Here is a 10,377-nt window from a genome sequence, read left to right on the forward strand (position 1 = left end):
ACATGCTCAGTTTGACCTTATTTTATTGTAGCTCAATTCAGTTAATCTTGATTTTCATAGGATTGTTTTTATTAAGTTACTAAAGAACATTGTTCTCTGCTTCACCAGTCTTCTAAAACTTGGGAGACTTACAGAAGTCATAAAGAAACATTAGTTAAGTAAAGTAGCTAGTGCAGTAAAAAGAAAGTAACATTATAAATGAAATCATTTTTGAATAACCTAAGCAGAGCCATTTGTCTTTGTGCCTAAACTAAGTAAATACCTGTGATAAACATCATAAAAATCTGGGGAAATTTTGAATTTAAGAATTCACGATGAGATAAATAAAATCATAGAGCTGGAGGAATATGATCATATAGTCTGTCATATTTCAGATGAAAATTAAGGCCTGTAGCATTTAGGGGTTGTGTCTAAGGACACAGAGTATTAGTTGCAGGAATCTGATACTTTTCTTCACGTCCCTAGCTGTGTTCTCTGGTATATGGAACCTGTTGGTTTGCACTGCGTATGCACATGCATACATACACGTACACACACATGTAGTTACAAAGGTGTGTGTAATGCTGTAAGACAGACCTCCTAGTAGGGGTGGTCCGTCTCTTTGGGTAGAAGCTATGATAAAGTAGTTCAGCATGATCCCTGTAAAGCAGTCTTCAAATAAGTTGTGTAGGTCAGCATCCAGTCAGGAGACAGAACACATAATAATTTGATAGGGGCAAGTTTGGTGTAAGTAATTACGATCTGTTTTTAGGTAATTGACTTCTGAGGGCTAAAGAGACCTCTAAAGAATACAGGCCTAGCAGACAGACGCAGGAAGCAGGCACTGCTCCTGGTGCAGAGGCAGGGCCCATAGGAGAGACAGAGGCCAGAGTATCACCCCGCCTGCCCTTAGAGCCGAGACTCAGAGCCTGCTGGGTGTGGATGGAGGTGACCCCTGGGTAGTGGAGTTCGCTGAGGTGCCAGGGCCGAGGCTGGCAGATGCGAGACTGTCCATTGTGGAGCTGATCAGACTCCTGGAACCTTCATAGGGTGAACCGTGCTGAGAGGCCCATGGAGGAGCCTGCTGGGCACTGCTGGGCCCTTTGGGCTGGGCTGCCCGGCTGGGGCACCGGGTGCGGCGGGCAGCTGGCCTCGAGGCTGCCGCTGAAACTCTCAGAGAGGCTGCTGGGGGTACTCTGCCTGCAGGGGTGGTGTCACCGCCTGTCCTGCACCCACAGGGACAAGAGGAAGAGAAGCCCTTTCCTTGTGCAGCGTCCCTCTCTCCAACATGGTCTGCGGACAAAGCTTACATCCTGATGCAAGCCTGAGGTTTGCCCTGTCCAGCTCCAGGGTCACGAGCAGGACGGTGAAGGGTGAACTGCGAGCTGAGGGGCATTGTGACAGCTGGCACACCACGTTTGTGTTTCTGTTTTTTGGTACCATGTTTATTCAGGCCTAAGTGGAGCAATTCCATCATAGCCTTTTGCCCTCTTTTCTTTAGTCACCACAAGACACCCAGCGCCCCCGCGTGCCCTCATTCCGTAGCCTCTCAGCTCCCTAAGGCTCTGGCCCTCCCCCGATCCCACCCCCGAACCCTTCCACAGAGCCTTGGAGAGCACATCATCAGCAAAATCCCCTGTGTTCTAACCTTGTCAAGAGTGTCTTCACCTCTTTTGCTCTAAAACCTGGCTTGCCCTGAACACACTGTCATGCGTCTCTCTTGGGGACCGTTTTCCGCCTGGTCCCTCAGTCCTGCTGGGCCTAGAGGTGGGACGATGGAGGCGTGGTCCTCGCTTGTCATTGCCAGACTCTCCCCTGCTCCCTAAGCCACTCCGCCAGGCTTTGTGTCAGCTGCTGCGCCTCCGTGAGGGTCATCCTAGACACTTCCCTGCACTGTCATGATTCTTGTTGACTTCAGTATCTGAGAAGATGACCCTTGCAGTAGTGCACGGCCTTGTTTTCCTGATGGTTCTCTTTCATCGGTGATCGTGTCTCCTGCCTCACCTTGGAACTCTCCCTTGTAGTCATGCCATCACATTTGTCATCAATAATAGCATCTATTTCGTAGTCTCAGTTACAAGTACCCCACTCTCTGACCACTTCCTGTGTTTTCAGCTCATTCCCTGAGGACTGTGCCACCAAAACTTCTTTGTTCTGTTGGATCCGCGGATCTTAGCTAGTTTTTTCATTGTCCATCCCTTCTTCATTTTTATTTTCTTTCTCCGGCTTTAATTTCATGTTCTCTCGTTGTAATAGTTTCCAGAACCTCGACTGTCTTGCCCCAGTGGAATGTGGTGGGGAAAACAGGCAGCTGTTCTAACTGGTCTCGCTTTAAATTTAAACCCCCAGCATCAGGCAAGCACTGCCGCCACCACCCTGTTATGTTTCCACAGTCCAGTTCCCTTCCCACTTTCCAGGATGGTTATCTCCTGCTTTCTCCTTGCTCTTCACCTCAGGGTATGGCCTTGCTTCCTATTTCACTGAGAAAGCAGAAGCAAGTGGAAGGAAATTGCCCACACTCAGCAGCCCTCTTGCCAATCAGTCCTACGTGTTTGTAAATATCCTGCCTTTCTTCCTGTTACTTTGCTGATCTATTTGTGTTTTGATCCAGAGGCGACCCAGCTGTTTGTGGACCATCTGTTGTTAGTATTTCTGCGTACTATAGGACTTCACCCTCTCTTCGGTATCATATTTTTCCTCTCTTCCGAATCACTCCTGTTAGCAAACAGACATGTTATATCTTCAGTCTTCTTAACAAAATCCTCCCTCCCATGTCTCCCTGGATCCAGCCCTTTCCCTGCATCTGTGCTCCTTTAATGGCAGAACTTCCCCCAGCCTTGTCTGTACGTCTTCGCTTCCTTGCTTCCCCTTTCCTCTTGCTTTGTCACCGCTGTTAGGACGCGACTCCTGGCGAGGACCGCAGGGAGCCCAGTTGGGTATGTCCAGGGGTCAGGTGTCTTGTTCCTCTGCCTCAGTTTTGGACTCACTGATTACCTGCTCTTCCTTTAACGTTCTCTTCACGTGAGTCCAGATACCACACTCTGCTGACTGTCCTCCTCCCTGCCTGCCTGCTCCTCTTGCCGTGGCGCAAGCTCCTGCTGTCGCTGACCCCTGACGCTCCAGTGCTTCAGGACGCCAGCCGGGGACACCTCCTCCCCGGACCATCCTCGCGCTCTGACAGCACCTGTAAACCGACACATCTGCATCTCGAGCCTGGACTCCTTTCCTGAACTCCAGAGCTGTGCTGTCCTCGCATTTCTAACCGGGTGTCTGATGGGCATCCCAGCGTGAGGCTGTGTAAGTCTGAACGCCAGGTCCCGTGCCGTCCCCAGGCTCATCGTTCTTGTCTTGCCTCACGCTCCTGAAGTCCGTTGACGCCCCGTCACCGTCACATCCTGTCCACCGCCTGCAGAACCTGTCCTGTTCGCAGTCTGACTGCTGCTCGCCACTCTGTCAAACACTGGTCCAGGCCACCTCGCCCTCCCCGGCCTGACCTCACTGCTCGCAGACCGGCGTCCTGCGTTTGTCCGCACACGGCAGCCTCAGTGCTGCTCCGGTGGTGAAGGGTAATTGTCGCCCTTTCCTGCTCAAGAGGTGCCAGCAGCCTTTCCTCCCGCTCCGAGAAGGTGCCCTTGTTACCTCCGCGAGTCTCATCTCTGCTCCCTCCTTGCTAGTCTCCATCCAGCAGCGCTCATGAAACCTTGCTGTCCTCGGACATGCCGAGCACTTATCTGCGGAAGAGCACTTGCACTTGCTCCTCTCTTCTCCTGGAGGACTCTCTCTCTCTTGCATGGTTTTCCTCCTTCCTTCCTTCCTGGCTGTGCTCGCAACTCTATGGATAGAACTGCCATCCAGCCTTCTGGCCCACCCCCGCAGCTCCGTCTGCTTTTTCCTCCGCTGTTTTTCCTGCATGTGCTTGTTTCCAGCCTCCTCCGTGGAGGTGTGAAACTGTGAGAGCAGGAGTGATGTTGTTCACTGGTGCCTGAACCAGTGGGGCCCCCAGTAAACACTGACTGGATAAGTGAGTGATGAGTGGATTAGAGAGCACTAACAGAGTTTCAAGTCACTCAAGTGTTAATTCTTTAAAAGAATGAATAACACCCAAAAGTTGTTAGTAAAACTGTGCAGAGGCCATTTTGTTACCGTTGTTAGCACATTGATAACTATTAGAAAAACAGAACCAAGAGAGAAAAAATGATAATGACCAACTCCTGAGCACACTGGGATGTGTCTGTACTCCATAAGGTCACAGGAGGAAAAAAATAGACTCAATAGCTATTTTCTTCAGTTAGGAAGACGAGTAGTCTGCTAAGATTATTATCGATAGCTGTACTGAAGAGACTAAAAATTAATACGATCCCTTTAACTTTCTCTTGTAACCCAAATACATACTTGGGTGGACTTGTAGAAGGTCATTTGCCTTAATCTCTGGGCCAAGTGTTCACCTGACCAAGTGGAGAGATCAGAGCGCTTGGTGAGGCTGGGCTGAAGATGTAGCAGGTGGTCCTCACCCTTGGGCGGGATCGTAGCCAAGTGTTTATTCTTTCACATGGCTGGTCGAATCAAACAGTATGTTGCTGTTCTTAATGTTTCCCTCATTTTCAGTTAGCATTTATTCAGTATGCAAGAACAGCATGCTGTGGTATTTTCAGATTCCAGTTAATAATATCCTGAATAGCAGATACCATCCCATCAAATAGTTAGTGACAGGTACATGATTCAGGTGATAGTTATAAGAGTTTTGGAGTTCAGGCAAGGTTGTTGCCCTTAAAGTTTTTAGGCATTTGGCATGATTTTCTAGACCAGACCAATGAGAACTAAGTAATAATTAGCACATGAAATAATCATGCAGCTTATTTAAACAACGTTTCACGACAGATTTCTTTGCACGACAGTGTGAATGTACTTAATGCCACAGAATTGTACACTAAAAAATGGTTAAAATGGTAAATTTTTTTTAGTTGAAGTATAGTTGATCTATCATATTGTGTTAGTTTCAAGTGTACAGCATTCTAGTGATTCAGTTTATTGTTGGGGGCAGATTATATTCCATTATAGGTTATTACAAGATATTGGGTATTAATTTCCTATGCTATACAGTAAATCCGTGGTGCTTATCTGTTTTATGTATAGTAGTTTTTATTTGTTAATCCCGTACTCCTAATTTGTCCCTCTCCCTTTTGGTAACCATGAGTTTGTTTTCTGTGTCTGTGAGTCTATTTCTGTTTTACATATACATTCATTTGTATTATATTTTAGATTCCACATGTAAGTGATATTGTATAGTATTTGTCTTTGTCTGACTTATTTCACTTAGCATAATAATCTCTAGGTCCATCCATGTTGCTGCAAATGGCAACTTTCATTCTTTTTTATGGCTGAGTAGTATTCCATGGTATATATGTACCACATCTTCTTAAGCCAGTCGTCTGTTGATGGGCCCTTGGGTTGTTTCCATGTCTTGGCTATTGTGAATACTGCTGCAGTGAACATTGGGGTGCATGTTTCTTTTCAAATTAGATTTTTTGGTTTTTCTGGATATATACCCAGGAGTGGGGTTGCTGGATCATATGGTAGCTTTATTTTTAGTTTTTTAAGGACCTTCCATACTGTTTTCTAAAATGGTAAATTTTATATGTGTTTTACCATGATGAAAACAAATTAGAAAAAATTTCAGGTAAATAAAAACTAAAAAATAAAAGAAACGACACATGCGTGAAGTTTTTCAAACCTAACAATGAAGGGCTTCCCTGGTGGCGCAGTGGTTGAGAGTCCACCTGCCGATGCAGGGGACGCGGGTTCGTACCGCGGTCCGGGAGGATCCCACATGCCGCGGAGTGGCTGGGCCCGTGAGCCATGGCCGCTGGGCCTGCGCGTCCGGAGCCTGTGCTCCGCAGCGGGAGAGGCCACAGCGGTGAGAGGCCTGCGTACTGCAAAAAAACCCTAACAATGAAAAGAATTAAAGGAAAGAAACTAAATGTCTAAATTATTTTAAATGTGATTTTTTAAAATAAGTTGCTTTTTTTGGTTTTTATATGACTCATATTATTTATTTTTATTATTATTATTTTTTGCGGTACGCAGCCCTCTCACCGTTGTGGCCTCTCCCGTTGTGGAGCACAGGCTCTGGACGCGCAGGCTCAGAGGCCATGGCTCACAGGCCCAGCTGCTCCGCGGCATGTGGGATCTTCCCGGACCAGGGCACGAACCCGTGTCCCCTGCATCGACAGGCGGACTCTCAATCACTGCGCCACCGGGGAAGCCCTCATATATTTTTTTAAAAGACTTATTTTGTCCCCAGAAAATCTAAAGCATCTTTTAGATTCAAATTCATAATGACTCTTAGAATTTTAAATTTAACTTTCTATCAAGCTTGAAAAGGAGAAGTTTATAAGGAAAACCATAACCCCTTAGATAGTGCCTGTCTCTTTTTTAAAAATAATTTTTGGCTGCACTGGGTCTTAGTTGCTGTGCGGGCTTTCTCTAGTTGCGGTGAGTGGGGGCTACTCTTCGTTGTGGTGCGTGGGCTTTTCACTGCAGTGGCTTCTCTTGTTGCAGAGCACGGGCTCTAGGCGCACAGGCTTCAGTAGTTGTGGTGCACGGGCTCAGTAGTTGTGGCTCACAGGCTCTAGAGCGCAGGCTCAGTAGTTGCGGTACATGGGCTCAGAAGTTGTGGCTTGTGGGCTGTAGAGAGCAGGCTCAGTAGTTGTGGCTCACGGGCTTAGTTGCTCCGCAGCATGTGGGATCTGCCCAGACCAGGGATTGAACCCGTATCCCCTGCATTGGCAGGCAGATTCTTAACCAGTGCACCACCAGGGAAGTCCTGTCTGGCTCTTTTTAACTGCAGAAAATTAAGCTAATACACATTAAGTTTTTATTACTCAGCATATCTTAAAAATATCTGCATGTCATAAAAACTTTCTTTGCTCCAGTTCCTATTAATAATCATAGCTGTTTTCTAAAAGGCTTCGGTTAAAACAGAGGAGTGGTTATGAAGCCACCAGAGGGAGCTCCGTGAGTATGTTTCAGTATTTTGGTTCTGACTTGAGCAAAGAAACAAAACAACACTTTTCGTTTAATATGGATGTTTTATGTAACCATATTTTTCTCTTCTGTGTAGAAATAGTGTTCTGAAAAATACTTGTGTGATGTCAGAGGAACAGCTTGGCATTTTTATTTCACAAATATTTGTATATCTTATATGTGAGGCTGCAATCTGGAGGACCAAAACATGAATATAACTCTTGCTTTCATGTGACTTACCCAAGGGTACGTAGGTGTCTTAGTTAAACATTCTCTTGTTGCGCACAGTTGTGTAATCTGGTGTAAAGCTGGTCATGTATCGTGAGATGCTGTATCACTCATGTTAATATTTTTAAGTTGTTGGGTGTCGTGGTTCACAAATGTGGAGACCAGTGCTAGACCTGCTACGTAAGGGTTCACCTGTGGAACTTGTTAAAATGTAGAGCGCAGGGCTCTGTGTCCAGAAATTATAATTCAGCAACTCTTGGGGATATATGTTTTTTGAAAATAGCTTTATCAAGATATAACTCACATACTGTACAACTCATCCATTTGAAGTTTGGAATTAAATGGTTTCCAATGAATTTGCAAGAGTTGTGCAACCATCCCCACAATCGACTTTAGAACATTTTCCTTGCCTCCCCACAACATCCTTTTCCCATTAGCATTCCCTCCCCATTCTTCCCCAACCCTTAGCCCTGGGCAACTGCTAATCTACTTTTGTCTCTGTATAGGTTTGCTTGTTCTGGACATTTCATGTAACTGGAGTCATACAATACCAGGTCTTTTGTGACTGGCTTCTTTTGCTTAGTATAGTGTTTTCAAGGTTGTAGCATGTATCCATGTTGTAGCATGTATCAGTACTTCATTGCTGTTTATTGCCAAGTAATACTCTTTTGTATGGAAGGAATATGTATTTTTACAAAGCTCCTGGGTAGTATTCCCCACTAGTTTAAATTCTATATATATATAAAGCATACTTTGAAATGTTAACTTTGTGATTGTAATGCCATAAAAAAACATTATATACAACTGTTTTTTCCTTGTACTTCAGTAATAGTGCCCCCAGAACACTCTCTTGACTATTTTAAAAGAGGGGGTTGCTATCTATTAGTGGTAGCAAAACCATTTAGTGGGTGAAGAACACGGACTTTTTTTTTTAAGTAATAGAATGGAAAGTAACAGACTCAGCTACACATAGTAAAAGTATTTTATGGAACTTGGGGGGTGTGTGTGTGTGTATCTTAATTGGGCCTGGATGTGAAATATATTTCTTTTTCTTTTTTTTTTGCGGTACGCGGGCTTCTCACTGTTGTGGCCTCTCCTGTTGCGGAGCACAGGCTCCGGATGCGCAGGCTCAGCGGCCATGGCTCACAGACCCAGCCGCTCCGCGGCATGTGGGATCTTCCCGGACCGGGGCACAAACCTGTGTCCGCTGCATCGGCAGGCGGACTCTCAACCACTGCGCCACCAGGGAAGCCCTGAAATATATTTCTTACAGTGGGTTGCTTTTACAAAAAGTTTGAAAGCTACTGTTCTTCAAATATTTCAGTATTATTGTCATCTCATTAACCCTAGTGTCTTTCCTGGGGCGAGGTGGTGAGATACATGGTTCAGCTTAAGTGAAGGTTGAATTGAAATAACCAGCCACCATTAGGTTAGGAGTTAGGATCTAATAATACAGTGAGGAGGAGATGGGACGGTTCCGGGAACCTACTGCTTGGGTCATTTTGTCAGGGAGTAAACTTGCCATTTAGTTAGTCATGGTGTGAGGTTTTGTTTTTTTGGGGGGGGGGGGCTGCACCGCGCGGCTTGCGAGGTGTTAGTTCCCCGACCAGGGATCAATCCCACGCCCCCTGCAGTGGAAGTGCCGAGTCTTAACCACTGGACTACCAGGGAAGTCCCTGGTATGAGACTTAATACCACTTATCACATTGATGATGTAGCTTTGAGTTTAAAACATACTGTGTCAATAAAATGGATTTGGTTTATAATGGTCATTTAATTAAAATGCCAAAACACAGTATAAGAGAATCATTATTCTCATTTTAACAGTTTATCAACCCATTTGATGATGTTACATATTGTAAATATTATCATTTTATTGTGCTCAGATTAAATAATGTATTCATTAAAATAAGTTAGTTGCATTTCCTAAGGAAGAAATTATGTTTAAATTATGTATCATGTTGCTTTCTAAAGTAAGCAGAAACTTTAAATATCTTTTTGAATTTTTTTTTTTTTAGTGAAAGGAAACTCTTGGTGCCTTTCTAGTTCTTTTTTATGTGTTGTGAGCTATATAATATCTTAACAGTAATATATTTCTGGAATTAATTATATTAATTTCATATTGATTGTGGGTCTTATTTATGTTGTAATATTCTGAATTCGCATTTAGAATTTTAGTGCTTATCCATTATGGTCATTTTACAAAATTTAGGAAGTAGAAGCAATAAGTGGTATATGAGAGTAATTTCATAACATTGACTTTTGCCAAAATACAGCTGCTATTGAAATGGAATTGTTAGTGTAGACACTTTAATGATATAATCAAATGCTGAATTATTTTACTAATAATGTAAATGACCACTGAAATAATTTTTTTAAAGTAGCATTTGCTTTCCTTTGAGTTGAAGCCCAACATTGGTAAATAATTTTGCACAGTGTGTCTTTTTATATTCATTTTTTCCTAAGGTAGCTGAAAACTTTAAAATTGGTTCATGATAAATGACTAGAGTTTCCTGTAAATACTTTTAATCTTTTTTGGTATATAGAATTGTATTTTGAATGGTTTGAAACACTGATCATACAGTAGGCTTAACATTGCTCACAAAATTGAGTAGCTAGCCCAAGATAAAAAAAGAAAGAAATCCATGGGTCAATTATACTTATGAGCACACATGCAGAAATCCTAAAAGAAGTTTTTCAAAAACTCAAACCATTTATCAAAAGAATGATTTAAGAATTATTAAATAGGATACATTTTGGGATGCAAGGATGGTTCAACAGTAGGAAACTGGTTAATTTCACTTCATTAGTAAGTTGAGAAAATCATACATAAATGATCTCAGTAGATACTGAAAGTTGAGTAGAATTTAACAGTTTAAACAAAAAAAAACTTCTTTGGTTGTATACATTAAACATGTACAACTTTTTGTATGTCCATCGTACCTCAATAAAATGGTTTTTAAAAATGATACAGTGGCCTCCCTGGTGGCGCAGTGGTTAAGAATCCACCTCTCAATGCAGGGGACACAGGTTCCAGCCCTGGTCCAGGAAGATCCCACATGCTGCGGAGCAGCTAAACCCATGCACCACAACTACTGAGCCTGCGCTCTAGAGCCCGTGCACCACAACTACTGAGCCCACATGCCA

General features: G+C 43.8%; 1 protein-coding gene across 10 annotated transcripts in view; it reads left to right on the forward strand.

The window, feature by feature from the left end:
* NEK1 (NIMA related kinase 1) overlaps window positions 1-10,377 on the forward strand; it is a 231,468-nt gene that overhangs the window by 77,173 nt on the left and 143,918 nt on the right. The window lies entirely within an intron of this gene.

This window comes from Pseudorca crassidens, chromosome 7 (assembly GCF_039906515.1).
Source record: "Pseudorca crassidens isolate mPseCra1 chromosome 7, mPseCra1.hap1, whole genome shotgun sequence".
NCBI lineage: Eukaryota > Metazoa > Chordata > Mammalia > Artiodactyla > Delphinidae > Pseudorca > Pseudorca crassidens.